Source organism: Ambystoma mexicanum, chromosome 7q (assembly GCF_040938575.1).
Source record: "Ambystoma mexicanum isolate Mex_15411 chromosome 7q, UKY_AmexF1_1, whole genome shotgun sequence".
NCBI lineage: Eukaryota > Metazoa > Chordata > Amphibia > Caudata > Ambystomatidae > Ambystoma > Ambystoma mexicanum.
The window spans coordinates 1040055955-1040072802 of record NC_090941.1 but is presented as its reverse complement, the minus strand read 5'-3'; the positions used below and the strand labels follow the sequence as shown (position 1 = coordinate 1040072802).

At 56.1% G+C, this 16848-nt stretch overlaps 1 protein-coding gene across 1 annotated transcript in view; it reads right to left on the bottom strand.

Annotated features, from left to right (window-relative positions):
* LOC138528587 (uncharacterized) overlaps positions 1-16848 on the bottom strand; it is a 1521057-nt gene that overhangs the window by 891557 nt on the left and 612652 nt on the right. The window lies entirely within an intron of this gene.

The window sequence follows — 16848 nt, the reverse complement described above, 5'->3', positions numbered from 1 at the left end:
GAGCATTCCCTCAGCTGGAAAAAGCAGATTAGGGAGCGCTCAGTGTTTCACTGGGCTGGCTCATCGTCTGTTTCTTAATAGGTGAGGGGCCATAGACGACTATTAACCACTGCCACCTGTGTACATTGATGATTGGGTCGAAGTCCTATGCTAATGTGTATTTTCAATTGTTTCAACAATTGAAATCACACATTAGCATAACTAAATGACCTGTGAGTCGTGCAGCAGTAGGAACTGCATGTGATCCAACCCCCTCATGTTGTTGTGGTAGCCCTCGGATTGAGGGGGTTGGGATTACATGCAGAAGCACTGGGCAGTCCTAAATCATAGCAAGAGTTCAGCCCTGGGCAGGCTCGTACTGGCCTATAGGGCAACAGGGCAATGCCCAAACTGAAAACACAAAATGCTAGTGTGGGACCGTTTTTGGCCCATTTGGGGCAGTTTGAAACGTTTCTTCACAATGTGGCTAATTGTTTTGACCAGTGTTACTGAATAAATATTCTTTAAAATCCACTATCTGCATTACATTTGATCAAATACCTCCCCCTTGGTTACTACTCAGTTTGTCACAAAGGGATTTAATTGCCATTTGTGGGCCACTTTTTTATTGATGCCTGTGCCAATTGTATGCCCCTGTCCGACCCTGGCCCTGGGGTCTTTGATTCTGTTGGCCCACAGGACGCACTCCTGATCCGCTCCAGCTGACTGTGCGCCCTTGTACACCACACACAGTTTGCAAGGGGAATCGGTCAGACTCGGCAACAATGATTCCTCTGATAAACTGCGAGTTAAGTCACCAGTGATGAACTGTAAAACTGTACAACCGATTGCAAAACTGATTGTCACAGCAAGCAGAGCCATGTTTAAGTTTGTAGGTTCAAATGAAAAATATCCCCATTTAAAATAGGGGTAGTTTGATTTTGAAACTATAAAACTAAATATTTTTGCTAAGGCATGTCAGCCAATTTTACCGTTTCACTGCAAAATGGTGCAGTCATACATGGACTCATTTTCTTTTAGCAATCACAAATTTTGATTTCTGCATCATCCTAAAGCAGACATCCTAAGAAACCTGCAAACCTGAAATGCATCTCAGAATGCAGCAGCTAACGATTTATAGGTGAGAAGACGAGAGATGAGCCAAAATAAAATATATTACAGTGCTTCCTGTGGTACTTACCAAAGAACAAACCTCTCTTCACAATCCTCCAGGCCCGCTTCTCCCCTCATTCTGGGCTACTGCTGGCACGTGTGGTGGGTGGTACTCCTTCCTCCAAGAGCATGGTGTCAGCAAAACAAAAGGCATGAGCTGCGGGAGGCTATTGGCCAGGACTGGAAACCAAATCCTACCTTGAACCTCCCTCAGCTAGTCACACAATGTGGCATCATATTTCTTAAACCTGCCCCCTTCACCGTCTCTTATGCAGGCTGGGTGTGATCAGCAAAGTGTAACCCCACCACAGCCTGCATGAGAGACAAGGCAGGAGACAGAGTGAAGTGTGAGCTATGCCCTGGGGGCGTTTCAATTTTAATGCCCCAGGCATCAATTTGAGTCCGTCTTTGAGACTCTTTGATGTCTCTACGGGCTCAAAACTACACTGTGCATGTACAATGGGCATGGCTCTTTAGAGCGCTCTCCCCACTGCACACACACACAGTGCAGTCAGCCAGCCGTCTCCATCAGTCACACAGGCAGCCCTGCCTGCTCTGCTGCTTCATCATGTGTGAGGCAGCACTATTTCCGGTAAATTAACGCTTTCATATTAACTTTTCAGTGCCCTGCATTTAGGAATGACATGCTGACCTTATCAGCTATAAAACAATGAAATCAAGTGGTGGGTCGCTGCCCATATCGCACCAACGGGCCAGCTGCCCCTGGTCAAGGTCTTCAAGACGGTGACAGATGTCAGAGGAATGTTTGATAGCACATTGAGACTTTGGGATAGCTACGTGAAGCTGGTTGCCCCCTTTAAAAGATTTGCGAGGGGGCACAGGGGCGGGAAACCACCACTGGGGGGCGATAGCGATGGAGGGGTGGCAAGAGAGAGGGGGAAGTTGAAGAGAGAAGGAAGTCACCTGTCAAGAAGGAGGAGATTGGGCTGAGAGCCCTGGGCCATGATAGTGCCCTTGTGATAGACATTAATGGTGCATTTGGAAGATGCAAAGTGAGTCAAGAGCGCTTCCCATCTGGTGCCACCAGTAATGGGTGAGGAGGAGAAAGGGGGAGAGGACAAAAACCATATGGGGAATCCATAAGTCAGTTGAAGGAACAGCAAAAATAATGTCAGTGATAGTGTGTCTGGAAGATGCATTGATGTAGGTGTCTGCGATGGGCAGACCAGGGTTGAAACTCAGGAGTTCCTTTTTAAGATTCTTCCTTTCAGACTTCGTGAGAGAGGGAGGAAAGGTGATGGAGAAGAAATTAGAATAATAGATAGGAAAGATGGAGAGCACCATGGGGCAGAGACAAGAAAAAGGGGAAGGGATTAGAGGATAGCAAGGGAGAGGGTCAGAAGCACTTTGTAACAATAGAATCTCACCAGGCGGCCAAGCAGACAAAATCAATGAGCACTCTGGAAAAGGCAAGATTTACAAATCATTAACAAATTGGATAGCACACCTAAAATTAATATTTTGCCTAGAAAGCACTAGAAACAGTACAAAATAGAGGATGCAAAGATATTAAAGCACAACCAAATTCAATTTTGCCAGAAAGCACTAGAAACAGTACAAAATAGAGGATGCAAAGATATTAAAGCACACCCAAATTCAATTTTGCCAGAAAGCACTAGAAACAGTACAAAATAGAGGATGCAAAGATATTAAAGCACACATACATTCAATTTTTCCAGAAAGCACTAGAAACAGTACAAAATAGAGGATGCAAAGATATTAAAGCACACCCAAATAAAATTTTGCCAGAAAGCACTAGAAACAGTACAAAATAGAGGATGCAAAGATATTAAAGCACACCCAGATTCAATTTTGCCTAGAAAGCACCAGAAACAGTACAAAATAGAGGATGCAAAGATATTAAAGCACACCCAAATTCAATTTTGCCAGAAAGCACTAGAAACAGTACAAAATAGAGAATGCAAAGATATTAAAGCACACCCAAATTCAATTTCGCCAGAAAGCACTAGAAACAGTACAAAATAGAGGATGCAAAGATATTAAAGCACACATACATTCAATTTTGCCAGAAAGCACTAGAAACAGTACAAAATAGAGGATGCAAAGATATTATCAGGGTAATTCATAGAATTTCGCAGAAAAGTGTCGCAAGCGGCTGGCGCAGAGTGTCCGCGTGCGATTGTCTGCGCCAGGCACGTGCGCTAAAACCGATTTCCACGCACAGCGTATTCATGGATTTTAGGCTCCCAAACCAGCCGTGGCGCAGAGTATCGCAGCGACCCTGCAGCAGCGCCAGTAACGCCCCCAAGAACGCCCTCGCGCAAGGAAAAGCCATCAAAATCGCTAAATCATCGCAAAGGGCTGCGCTAACCCTGGACCAGTTTACAGGGCTGCCAAACAAGGAACGCAAAGCGGGTAACGTTCATATCAGGGGTACGCGGGAAGTATTACACGCGATTGGCCAGGGTACGTGTATTACAGGGGTACGCGGGAAGTTTAACACGCGATTGGCCAGGGTACGTGCATTAGAGGGGTACGCGTGAAGTTTTACACGCGATTAGCCAGGGCACGTGTATTACAGGGGTACGCGGGAATTATCACACGCGATTTGGCTGGGTAGGTGTATTACAGGGGTACACGGGAAGTATTACACGCGATTTGGCTGGGTACGTGTATTACAGGGGTGCGCTGGAATTATCACACGCGATTTGGCCAGGTACGTGTATTACAGGGGTGCGTGGGAAGTTACACACGCGATTAGGCTGGGTGGGTCCTCACAGGTGTTCCCTGTACACCCTCCACGGCCCCTGCAGGCAGCCCACAAAACAGGGGACTACCATGCACACCTGCTCATGTCCCCCTGCACCCCCACCCCCCAGCCACCAGGGGCAGCCTCCACCAGGCCCCCACTCATGTCTCCCTGCACCCCCATCCCCCAGCCACCAGGGGCAGCCTCCACCAGGCCCCCACTCATGTCTACCACCCCACCCCCACCCCCCAGCAGTGCAGGGGCACCCTCCACCAGGCCCCCACTCATGTCTCCCACCACCCCCACCCTCCAGCCACCAGGGGCAGCCTCCACCAGGCCCCCACTCATGTCTCCCACCACCCCCACCCCCCCAGCCACCAGGGGCAGCCTCCACCAGGCCCCCACCCATGTCTACCACCACCCCCACCCCCCAGTCACAAGGGGAAGCCTCCACCAGGCCCCCACTCATGTCTCCCACCACCCCCACCCCCCAGCAGTGCAGGGGCAGCCTCCACCAGGCCCCCACTCATGTCCCCTATCACCCCCACCCCCCCAGTCACCAGGGGCAGCCTCCACCAGGCCCCCACTCATGTCCCCTATCACTCCACCAGGCCCCCACCCATGTCTACCACCACCCCCACCCCCCAGTCACCAGGGGAAGCCTCCACCAGGCCCCCACTCATGTCTCCCACCACCCCCACCCCCCAGCAGTGCAGGGGCAGCCTCCACCAGGCCCCCACTCATGTCCCCTATCACCCCCACCCCCCAGCAGTGCAGGGGCAACCTCCACCAGGCCCCCACTCATGTCCCCTATCACCCCCACCCCCCAGCCACCAGGGGCACCCACCACCAGGCCCCCACCCATGTCTCCCACCACCCCCACCCCCCAGCAGTGCAGGGGCAGCCTCCACCAGGCCCCCACTCATGTCTCCCACCACCCCCAGCCACCAGGCGCAGCCTTCACCAGGCCCCCACTCATGTCTCCCACCACCCCCACCCCCCCAGCCACCAGGGGCAGCCTCCACCAGGCCCCCACCCATGTCTACCACCAGCCCCACCCCCCAGTCACCAGGGGAAGCCTCCACCAGGCCCCCACCCATGTCTACCACCCCTCCCACCCCCCAGCAGTGCAGGGGCACCCTCCACCAGGCCCCCACTCATGTCTACCACCACCCCCACCCCCCAGCCAACAGGGGCAGCCTCCACCAGGCCCCCACTCATGTCTCCCACCACCCCCACCCCCCAGCAGTGCAGGGGCACCCTCCACCAGGCCCCCACTCATGTCCCCTATCACCCCCAGCCACCAGGGGCACCCTCCACCAGGCCCCCACTCATGTCCCCTATCTCCCACACCCCCCAGCCACCAGGGGAAGCCTCCACCAGGCGCCCACCCATGTCCCCCTGCACCCCCACCCCCCAGCCACCAGGGGAAGCCTCCACCAGGCCCCCACCCATGTCTACCACCCTTCCCACCCCCCAGCAGTGCAGGGGCACCCTCCACCAGGCCCCCACTCATGTCTCCCAGCGTGCTACGTGTATTTCAGGGGTGCGCGGGAAGTCCCACTCGCGAATAGCCTGGGCGCGTGTATTTCAGGGGTGCGCGGGAAGTTCCACACGCGAATAGCCTGGGCGCATGCATTTCAGGGGTGCGCGGGAAGTTTTACACGCGACTTCAGCAGGGTACGTGTATTTCAGGTATGCGCGGGAATTATCACACGCGATTTGGCTTGGTACGTGTATTACAGGGGTGCGTGGGAAGTTACACACGCGATTAGGCTGGGTGGGTCCTCACAGGTGTTCCCTGTACACCCTCCACGGCCCCTGCAGGCAGCCCACAAAACAGGGGACTACCCTGCACACCTGCTCATGTCCCCCTGCACCCCCACCCCCCAGCCACCAGGGGCACCCTCCACCAGGCCCCCACCCATGTCTACCACCACCCCCACCCCCCAGCAGTGCAGGGGCAGCCTCCACCAGGCCCCCACCCATGTCTGCCACCACCCCCACCCCCCAGCAGTGCAGGGGCAGCCCCCACCAGGCCCCCACTCATGTCCCCTATCACCCCCACCCCCCCAGTCACCAGGGGCAGCCCCCACCAGGCCCCCACTCATGTCCCCTATCACCCCCACCCCCCCAGTCACCAGGGGCAGCCCCCACCAGGCCCCCACTCATGTCCCCTATCACCCCCACCCCCCAGCCACCAGGGGCAGCCTCCACCAGGCCCCCACTCATGTCTCCCACCACCCCACCCCCCAGCAGTGCAGGGGCACCCTCCACCAGGCCCCCACTCATGTCCCCTATCACCCCCACCCCCCAGCCACCAGGGGCACCCTCCACCAGGCCCCCACCCATGTCTACCACCACCCCCACCCCCCAGCCACCAGGGGAAGCCTCCACCAGGCCCCCACTCATGTCCCCTATCACCCCCACCCCCCAGCACTGTGGGGCACCTGCCAGCAGGCCCCAACCCATGTCACCCACCACCCCCACCCCCCAGCAGTGCAGGGGCAGCCTCCACCAGGCCCCCACCCATGTCTCCCACCACCCCCACCCCCCAGCAGTGCAGGGGCAGCCCCCACCAGGCCCCCACTCATGTCCCCTATCACCCCCACCCCCCCAGTCACCAGGGGCAGCCCCCACCAGGCCCCCACTCATGTCCCCTATCACCCCCACCCCCCCAGTCACCAGGGGCAGCCCCCACCAGGCCCCACTCATGTCCCCTATCACCCCCACCCCCCAGCAGTGCAGGGGCAGCAGGCAGTCAGGCAGCAGCAGGTGGGAGCGTGCTCGGGCTCTGGGGGGCAGTAGTTCGGCCTTCCGGGCAGGAGCGTGGTATTCCGTGTGCGTACGCGTGGCCAGCTTGGTACGGAGTGATTTTGCACGTGAAAATCCTGCACGTCAGCGTGAAAACTGAGGAAAGGCCCTCAGCGCGTAAGCGCGTCTGTGACGTGACCCGCACAGGTGTTTCCCACACAGCACGTGATGACAGAGCACACGTGGAAAGACTGCACGTCAGAGTGTAATCGCGTGTGATTGGTGGAAATGGCCCTACACGCAGAAGTGACAAAGCGTGTGATTGGTGGAAATGGCCCTACACGCAGAAGTGACAAAGCGTGTGATTGGTGGAAATGGCCCTACACGCAGAAGTGACAAAGCGTGTAATTGGTGGAAATGGCCCTACACGAAGAAGTGACAAAGCATGTAATAGGTGGAAATGGCCCTAGCGCGTACACGCCGCGTAAGTGACGCTGGACGTGTGGGCCTGTATAAAAGGTACGTGTAGAACACGTTTTCCTTGTACGTGCTTTTCGTGGAGAGCGAGTGGGTGAATTCTGTACTTCTTGTCGTTTCACACGCGATTTACTTCACAGCGTTTCAAGTTCGTATTCCCTGTTACCTCTGACAGCTTTTTCTCTTTTTTCTCTTTTACTGGTTTACCTGGGCCTGTTCCCTCAAACAGTGTTCCCTTCTGCTGTTGTCCTGTCTCCTCAGACAGCGGACAAATCTTCTTTTGGCGGGGGTGTTGCCAACCAAACGTGCTCCTTTTACACGCTCGTTTACCAGGCAGACGGTGAGTCACGCACGTATCTAACATCTGTGCTTGCCCCGTGTGTAGCCTACCCCTTCAGAGGTCATTCTAGGCTGCGTGTGACACGCATACGTTCATTCTTGTGTTTCTGGGTGCCACAGCGTAGTGCAGGTTTTTCTTTCTGCACACGTGGTCTAGGAGGGGTTGCGTGCACGTCATCTCCCTTTTTTGGGCCTCCTGTGCGTTGCGTGACCCGTCATCTTTCCCCAGGGGTTACATTCAGCCTTGCTAGAGCACTAGGGTACAATTACCATCTGGTACCCAACCCCTTTGACCCCCAATTGCCCAGGACAATAGTCTACATCCACTCCCATACGCACATTAACATCAGTGCCATGGCTGGGAGGCGAGGATTCCGTACGGGTGGCAAAGGTGGAAGAGCCACAAGTGGTGGCCGTGGTGGATCCGGTAGGGGACGTGGTCGTAACTTGCAGGGTGAGCCTGTCCCCCCATGTGTGGAGGACCAGTCACGGGCACCCATAATCCCCCCCCCCTCCCATTGAGGCTGATGTGGCTGACACCATCCATGCTCAGCCCTTGTTGGACCAGCCCATTGTGGCACCAGACCTGGCTGACTCCATGGCTGACTTCCAGGTCAGCAGGGCTACGACACGTGCGCTGGTGCACGTTGATGCCATCATGCCACGTGGATCTGGGGCAGCAAGGTCATCTGCTGCACCAAGGAGGCAGGGCGGAGAGGCTGCAGGGGCAGCTGCGGCTCCATCCACCCCAGCCCTCACACACCCAGCCAGGACAGTGTCGGTCCTAGTCCATGCTGCTGACATTCCCCCTGACACCATCACACTAGAGCCAATGCCTGCACCAACTCCCATGCTGAGTGTGCAATCCCACACTCCTGATACAGAGTCCACCAGGGCTCCTGCCCCTAGTGTCCAGAGCGGCGCAGGAGACTCAGGATCACCACCACCTTCCAAGCGGAAGAGGAAGAGTGCTCGTCCGGCACAGGCTGATGCCCCAGACACGGCTACACAGTCCGGCCCGTCCAGGAAGCCCAGCTTCACGGATGACGAACTGAATGCACTTGTCGAGTATGTGTCCGGACATGACAACGAGATGGTGGTCATTGTTGCAGGATCCAAGACCACACCTGCACAACGCCAGGCACACTGGCAGACCGTTGCGGACATCGTAAGTGCCCTTGGAATCGTGAGGCGCACAGCCAATGATTGCTATAAGCGCTGGAATGACCTAAAGCGCAGGGCAAAGAGTAAGCTGGCCTCAAGTCATGCCGCAACTCTAGTGACTGGAGGTGGGTCTCCAGTAGTAGACATGGAACTCACTCCACATGAGTCAGTCGCTGGGACCTACGTCACGGAGGAACAGATCAAGGCGTGGGAGATCTGGCTGATTACGAGGCATTGTCCGGTGAGTGCACATGCATGTGTGTGTCATCCATGTGCATGGTGTGTGTGTGAGGGCTTCTGTTCGGGTGCCAGGTGAGAGTGTGTGCGCCTGAGTCGTATGGGTCAGCCATGTGCTTCATGCAATCCTTCCTGCGCAGCTGCATTTGGCCATAGCAGTATCCCTTCTGCCAACAGTAGACATCTAGCCCAACTGCACGCCAGTTGCCCTTGAAGTGTCACCTTGCCACAACATATTTGCTTCTTTTTCACTGTTCATTCAGTCAGTTTGTTTGCATTCCACCACTTTCACTAGGCATGTCGCTGTCCACTAGTCACATGTCTGACATGGGTATGGTAAAGTGGAGTGACTTTGTTACCTGGATATCATTTGTACACACATGTCCCTGTGCAATTGGACCATTTCAGACTGGCAGCTCCAGGTGAAAAATCTGACCTGTTAGAATTAGAAAAGCAATTACATGCGGGAACTGGACTGAATGAATAGGTGCTGCCCTCCTCTCCATCTTCACTCAATAGCAATGGTACATGCCATCTGTGTGATGGCATGTGTGTTTCACCTGCCAATCACAGGCCAATGTGTGATGCCACTGCCAGGCAGCATGCAGAAAATGTGTTCATCTTCCATCTTGGTGTCATCAGTGTGTGCCATTTGCCTGCACTTCATACGCAGTGAGGGTGCATGCATGGGAGGGTTTTAGTCATGTGGGACATGTGTCAATCAAGTACTGGTTCTCTTGCTTCTCAGCCCTCAATGTGTGCCATGGTGCTAATGCCTGTTTCCATTTCTTTGTTTTCATGTCTTTGCAGGGGAAGACGCACCTGATACTGCTGGGGTTGTGGAGATGGTGCAGACCCAGGAGGGGTCCGAGGGCCGACCAACCACCAGTGAGGGACGTGGTGTGGTGGTGGGGGAGAACCCACAAGTGCTGCAGGTCGTGCTCTCAAGGGGTGTCTCTGGCTGCACCTCCCCCGAGCTGTACTCAGGTGTTGATTCGGATGAGACCTACGTGCCGTCGCAGGTGAGTGTTCCAGGGAGGGATTCTGTTCTGTCTCACCCACCTGCACCAGGGTCAGAACCCTCCATGGGGATGTCAGTGTTGGCAGCTACGCCTTCGGTGGTTACGGATGCAGGGTCACACTCCGCGACATCTGATCCTGTTCCTGGGCCAGCAGATCAGAGGGGGAATGCAGTCCTGCAGCCTCAGGCAGTGCCGGCACAGCAAGGCGCAGTCGCCTTGCCCCAGACAGGTGTGGTGCCCGCCGACGTGGTGGCCGTACGCCACCCGGCAATACCGCATGGGAGCAATCCATTTACGGTATGGCAACCCAACAGGCTGCATCATCCGAGATGATGGCTCAGGCCATGGATAGGGTGGCCACTTCCATTGTCCCCCCAGAAAGGCTGATGGAGCGACTAGAGCAGGCAACCGACTCCATCTGCCAGTCACACAGGGAGGACATGTTGGGGTCCAACAGGGACAGGCGGGCGGCACTGGCGACTCTGCAGGAGGCCATCTCCATTGAGTCCCAGGGCCACAGGGAAGCCCTGAGGCAGGAGCTCCTTCACCTCAGGACGACTCTTGTTGAGCTTGAGGCTTCAACACACCAAAGGACAGAACAGCAGCTGGAGCGTCTCACCCGTACGCTCTCAGCTGAGATGCAGGCAACGAGGGCGGAGGTCCGGGCATCCCGTGAGTTGTTGCATGGGGACCTCCGCACACTCATCCTCCAGAACCAGACCTACCACACCCGCATGCTTGCAGCCATGGAGGAGTAGACTAGGGCCTTGCGTGGGCTGCCTCCCATAGTGCAACCACCTCCGGATGCAGCTGCACAGGGTGATAAAAGCGACAGCAGTGATACTCCCACAATAGGGTAGCCGTGTGGGCCATGAGCCCATGGAGGTGTTTTATCTTCCCAGGATCCACGCAGGTGGGTTCTGGTGTGCATCCTGTCCTCGGACCTCCTGGGTGGCCTCCCCAACCCCCCCGGGCCCATCAATGGCCATTTTTGATTGTTTCTTATTTTTATTTTTATTTTGATTTCTTTTATTCCCAATTTTTTTGGGACGATCTGTTGGCTTCCGTGGTTCCTGTGGGCATACGCTGCATTGTGGCTGGGCACATGCAGGCTTGTAATGTATTTGGTTCAGATGCTTGGGTTTGAGTCACACACACCCCTCCTGCTTCCCGTTTCCATGGGCTTGCAAAGGGTGTGCCCAAGTGACAGTGAATTACACAGTGACGTTGGACTCCCATGAGCTGTGTGGGCAGTCTGTAGTCAATACTGTGTATACATTCCTAGTGCATATTGCTGTTGTGTTGTACACTGCATGTTGCATTGATGTGTAACTCTTCTTCTGTGTCTACCTCCCAATTTGCAGGTCCCTTCCTCATGTCCACACAAGGACCTCTAGTCTGGAGATGGGGTCCATGTTGGCAGCAGTGCACCTACAACTCTACATGGCGACAACACTGCACAGTTGGTAGTGGTGGGAGTGCAGGCATTTCCAGGTGGTGAGACTACTAATATGTAACATTTGTGATGTCATGTTAATGGTACTACGTGCTCAAGTATGTTGTTGGTCCGGCATTGCTGTGAGCATTTCAGGTGTTGCAGGTTTCTAATAGTGCCACTGTACATAGTGAGACTGATGTCATGTTGTGGGGATTACTTTGTTTACCTGCAATTAGCATGACATGGCACGGTGTGTCGTGTGGCGGTGCTGGGGTTGGGTTGGCTGACATGGCACTGTCCTCTTGTTGCATTTTGCAAGTGGGTATTCATTTTAGCTGCTTCAATGTGTAACTTCACAAAACTGCATTGGTGGTGTCTGTGTGGGTAGGGATGCACACATTCTGACACTTCCAGGTGAACAATCTCAGGCTGACATGGTATTCCCGGTTCATTCTCCAGACATTCAGGATCAGTGTCAGGTTGAGTCATCATTGATTGTCAGATGGAATGTGCCAGGGCAGTGTGCACTCCACAGGGGTGTGATTTCTATGTGAAGTAATTAGCCACTAGCTGTGTACGGGCTGCCTCCCCCCGTGCCCTTTCCCCTCCCATGCGCAGCGGCTGTGCATGTGGTTGGGGATGTGGGGCCACCACCATGTCCACGGCCAGGCCCCGGCGTGTTGCAACGTTGTGCAGGACACATGCTGCCACTATGATCCTGCACACTACTGGGGGAGCGTATAACAGCTGCCCGCCAGAACGGTCAAGGGAGCGAAAGCGTGACTTTAGCACTCCGAATGTGCGCTCCACTATGCCCCTGGTTGTAATGTGGGCTGTGTTATATCTTACCTGGGGTGGCGTGGTGGGGTTCCGAATTGGCGTCATCATGTGGGGGCTGAGAGGGTAGGCACAGTCCCCTGTGGAGGTGGTGATTGGTATCATTGGTGGGGTTGTGACCTTGCTCAGTATCCAACATGCATGCATGTGCAGTGGCATACATACTCACCAAGCAGCCATGTATCGCCATGCCGCCCAGCTTCTAGGTCCCGGCTGAGGGTGGACATTCGGTAAATGAAGCTGTCTTGGGTGGAGCCGGGATAGTTGGCATATACTGAGGTGATGATTCCCTTGGCATTACATGCTACCTGCACGTTGATGGAATGCCAGTGCTTGCGGTTCCTATAGATGTGCTCAGATGCCCTGGGGGGACGTAGAGCCACATGGGTGCAGTCGATGGCACCTAGCACTTTGGGGAATCGTGCGACAGCGTAAAAATCCAGGGCGGCAGCATGCCTTTCTGCAGGTGTTCTGGGCAGGTATATGTGCCTGCGGACTGATGGGCGTGCAGTGATGATGTTCAAGACCTGGTGTAGGCAGCGTGACTGGGTGGCCTGTGACACCCCACCCACTATGGCACTTGTCCGCTGAAATGATCCAGTGGCTAAGAAGTGCAGTACATTGAGGACCTTCTCCAGGGGGCTGAGTGCTTGGGAGCACAGGGCGGGGGATGTGAGGTCATCCTCCCACTCACTCACCAGGTCCAGTATAATGTGTGGTGGAAACCTGTACCTCCCATACACCTGGTCATCAGGCATCCCGAAAAGGCTGGTTCTGGGTGTGAATATTCTGGCCCTGACTATCCTCCTCCTCCTCCTTTGGTAGCCCACTGCCACTGCTGCTAGGAACGGTATGTTCATCCTGGCGTCTGAGCTTGTTATTGTTAAAGTCCGCAAATTCATGCTTTGCGCATGTTCTAGGCGAGCGTGTGACCCGCGCACCCCTGGAATCCAGTTCCCAGTCCAATAGCGTGTGGAAATTCACACGCACCACGGGATACAGCGTGTGACCCGCGCACCCCTGGAATCCAGTTCCCAACCCAATAGCGTGTGGAAATTCACACGCACCACGGGATACAGCGTGTGACCCGCGCACCCCTGGAATCCAGTTCCCAGTCCAATAGCGTGTGGAAATTCACACGCACCACGGGATACAGGTTCGCTGACGTACTTGCGTGTGTAAGTGCCCGCGCACCCATTAAATACACGTACATAGGCCAATCGCGTGTACGCGCACTTTTGTCCAATTACACGCGATGACACTCTGACGTGCAGTATCTCCACGTGTGCCCCGTCATCACGTGCTGAGTGGGGAACACCCGTGCGGGCCACGTCACAGACGCGCTTACGCGCTGAGGGACTCTGGTCCAATAGAATCGCGTATGCGTGCTGACGCGCTTACGCGCTAAGGGCCTTTCCTCGGATTTCACGCTGACGTGCAGGATTTTCACTTGCCAAATCACTCCGTATCAACGCCACGCGAAAACACACGGAAGACCACGCTCCTGCCCAGAAGGCCGAGTTACTGCCCCCCAGTGCCCCGAGCAGCCTCCCACGTGCCATCTGCTGCTGCCTGCCTGCCTGCTGCCACCGTGCCCTGCCATTTGGTGCCTGCACATCAGCCATCTGCAGGGGTCCAGTTGCTGTGTCCACCCCAGCTGGAACTGAAGACTCCCGACTGGGATTACATCGCTCCACAGCCCAGCCCCAGGACCCAGTTGCCCACCCACACCTGCCTCTGGGGTTTCCATGTCGGGCACTTCCACATCTGGCAATAGTGGCAACCCCAGGCCAGAGGGGCAGAGGGGCACCAGCTTCACTGTCACTGAAGTTGGTGTCCTGGTGGAGCATGTCCTGGGGCAGTATGATGCCCTCTTTGGATCGTCCCACGCCAGCAAGGAAGGACGGCAGAGGATCTGGGCCGACTGTGTGGTTGCCATCAACGCGGAGGGGGTGGCAACCCGCGACGTCCTGAAGATCAAGAAGCGCTGGGAGGACTTGAGGTCCAGGACCCTTGTGAAGGCCCGGCGCCTCGTGGAGGGGGGCCGGGGCCGCATGAGTTCCATCCAGATGAGGGTCCTGGAACGCGTACGCCCAGCGCTCCACGCCCAGATCCTTGAGAGGGAGGCCCGCCTGGAGTTGAGCGGTAAGTGTCCATGCATTACTGTGTGAGACAGGGCATGTTGCGGTGTGCTGGTTCTATGATACTTGCCTGTATGTGTGCCATAGGCCATGTATGCATTTATGTGTGCAGGGACATCATGGTAATGCATGTGCGACCAGTGATGTGTGATGCACATGGTTGTTGCATGTGTTGAAATGCCGCATGGGGAGCCCTATGCAGATTTTGAACATGAGAGCATGCCAGTCTCTGTACCTGGACATGGGTGGGGGTGAGGGATGGGTGCTGATGCCAGGTACATATATGGTAGCCATGTCTGTGTGCCTGACCTGCGTGTCTGTGACTTGTGCATGCCATGGATGCATGACACATGTGTGTGACAATGCACAGATTCAGTAAAGCAGCCAAATTACCCTTGTATCCGCTGTGTTTGGTGTGTTTGGGGCCAGATGGATGTGACTGAGGTGAAGTGTGGGCATGTGATAGGCATGAGCCATGATGCATGTGAGTTATCAACATCAGGGGTGCAGGCATCGGCCGGAGGGCAGGAGAACCCTGGAATGGGAGTGGCTTCCGTGTGGGAGCGGTTGTGCCAGCGGATAGGTGCGGAGCGGCAGCGGGCAGAGGAGGAACGGCTCACGATGGTCAGGGCGGAGGACTCCATGCGGAGGGCGCTGAGGCGGGCTGAGTGCCTCGAGGGTCTTCGCAGGGAGTTTGAGCTTGACACTGCGTTATCCCTGCGGGACCTCGGGGCCAGGGAACATGCCCGCCTCCAAGCCATTGACCAGGAGTTCGATGATGCCCTGGCCCATGACAACAACCAGTGAGCCGTCCGAATAGCCCGCTGCCTTTGTATATAGTTGTATAGTTAGGGTTAGGTTTCCTTTGTTTTTTTGATTTTTTTTTGGTTGCGATTGGACAATGCACCACTTTTTTGTATATAGTTCAGTTTTTAGTTAGTAGTCATAGTTAGGTTTAATTTGGTTGGGCTCATGGACCCAGGATGATCTTCTTCATGGTTCTTCATTGGCTTATTTAATTTTTCAGATTATTTTCTTGGACATTCATCTTGTTTTGTTTGATTTGCTTTGTGTTTTTTCTTATTTGATTTCCATTCTACTTGCTGTTCAATACATATTTATTTTTGATTCTTCAATGTGTCGTATCATCTCATTGCTTTCAGGCATGTCATGTTGGGTGTTTTGTCATTCACTTGCAGCCATTGTGTGTGACAGACATGTGTTCAATTGCATTATTTAAATTGGGGGTGTAACATGTAATTGCCTTTGATATGTGGGTGGGTGTGATAGTTGGTTGGGCCTTTTGGCAGGGGAGGATGGGCATTACGGACATGATTGGGGAATGTTGGGACCCAGGTGCAGGGGGGCATGGATTGGACATGGGTGGGGGCCTGCTGGCAGGTGCCCCACAGTGCTGGGGGGGTGGGGGTGGTGGGAGACATGAGTGGGGGCCTGGTGGAGGGTGCCCCTGGTGGCTGGGGGGTGGTGGGAGACATGAGTGGGGGCCTGGTGGAGGGTGCCCCTGGTGGCTGGGGGGTGGGGGTGGTGGGAGACATGAGTGGGGGCCTGGTGGAGGGTGACCCTGCACTGCTGGGGTGTGGGGGTGGTGGGAGACATGAGTGGGGGCCTGGTGGAGGGTGCCCCTGGTGGCTGGGGGGTGGGGGTGGTGGGAGACATGAGTGGGGGCCTGGTGGAGGGTGCCCCTGGTGGCTGGGGGGTGGGGGTGGTGGGAGACATGAGTGGGGGCCTGGTGGAGGGTGCCCCTGGTGGCTGGGGGGTGGGGGTGGTGGGAGACATGAGTGGGGGCCTGGTGGAGGGTGACCCTGGTGGCTGGGGTGTGGGGGTGGTGGGAGACATGAGTGGGGGCCTGGTGGAGGGTGACCCTGCACTGCTGGGGTTTGGGGGGGGTGGGAGACATGAGTGGGGGCCTGGTGGAGGGTGCCCCTGGTGGCTGGGGGGTGGGGGTGGTGGGTGACATGAGTGGGGGCCTGGTGGAGGGTGCCCCTGGTGGCTGGGGGGTGGGGGTGGTGGGAGACATGAGTGGGGGCCTGGTGGAGGGTGACCCTGCACTGCTGGGGTTTGGGGGTGGTGGGAGACATGAGTGGGGGCCTGGTGGAGGGTGCCCCTGGTGGCTGGGGGGTGGGGGTGGTGGGTGACATGAGTGGGGGCCTGGTGGAGGGTGCCCCTGGTGGCTGGGGGGTGGGGGTGGTGGGAGACATGAGTGGGGGCCTGGTGGAGGGTGACCCTGGTGGCTGGGGGGTGGGGGTGGTGGGAGACATGAGTGGGGGCCTGGTGGAGGGTGACCCTGCACTGCTGGGGTGTGGGGGTGGTGGGAGACATGAGTGGGGGCCTGGTGGAGGGTGACCCTGGTGGCTGGGGTGTGGGGGTGGTGGGAGACATGAGTGGGGGCCTGGTGGAGGGTGACCCTGGTGGCTGGGGGGTGGGGGTGGTGGGAGACATGAGTGGGGGACTGGTGGAGGGTGACCCTGCACTGCTGGGGTTTGGGGGTGGTGGGAGACATGAGTGGGGGCCTGGTGGAGGGTGCCCCTGGTGGCT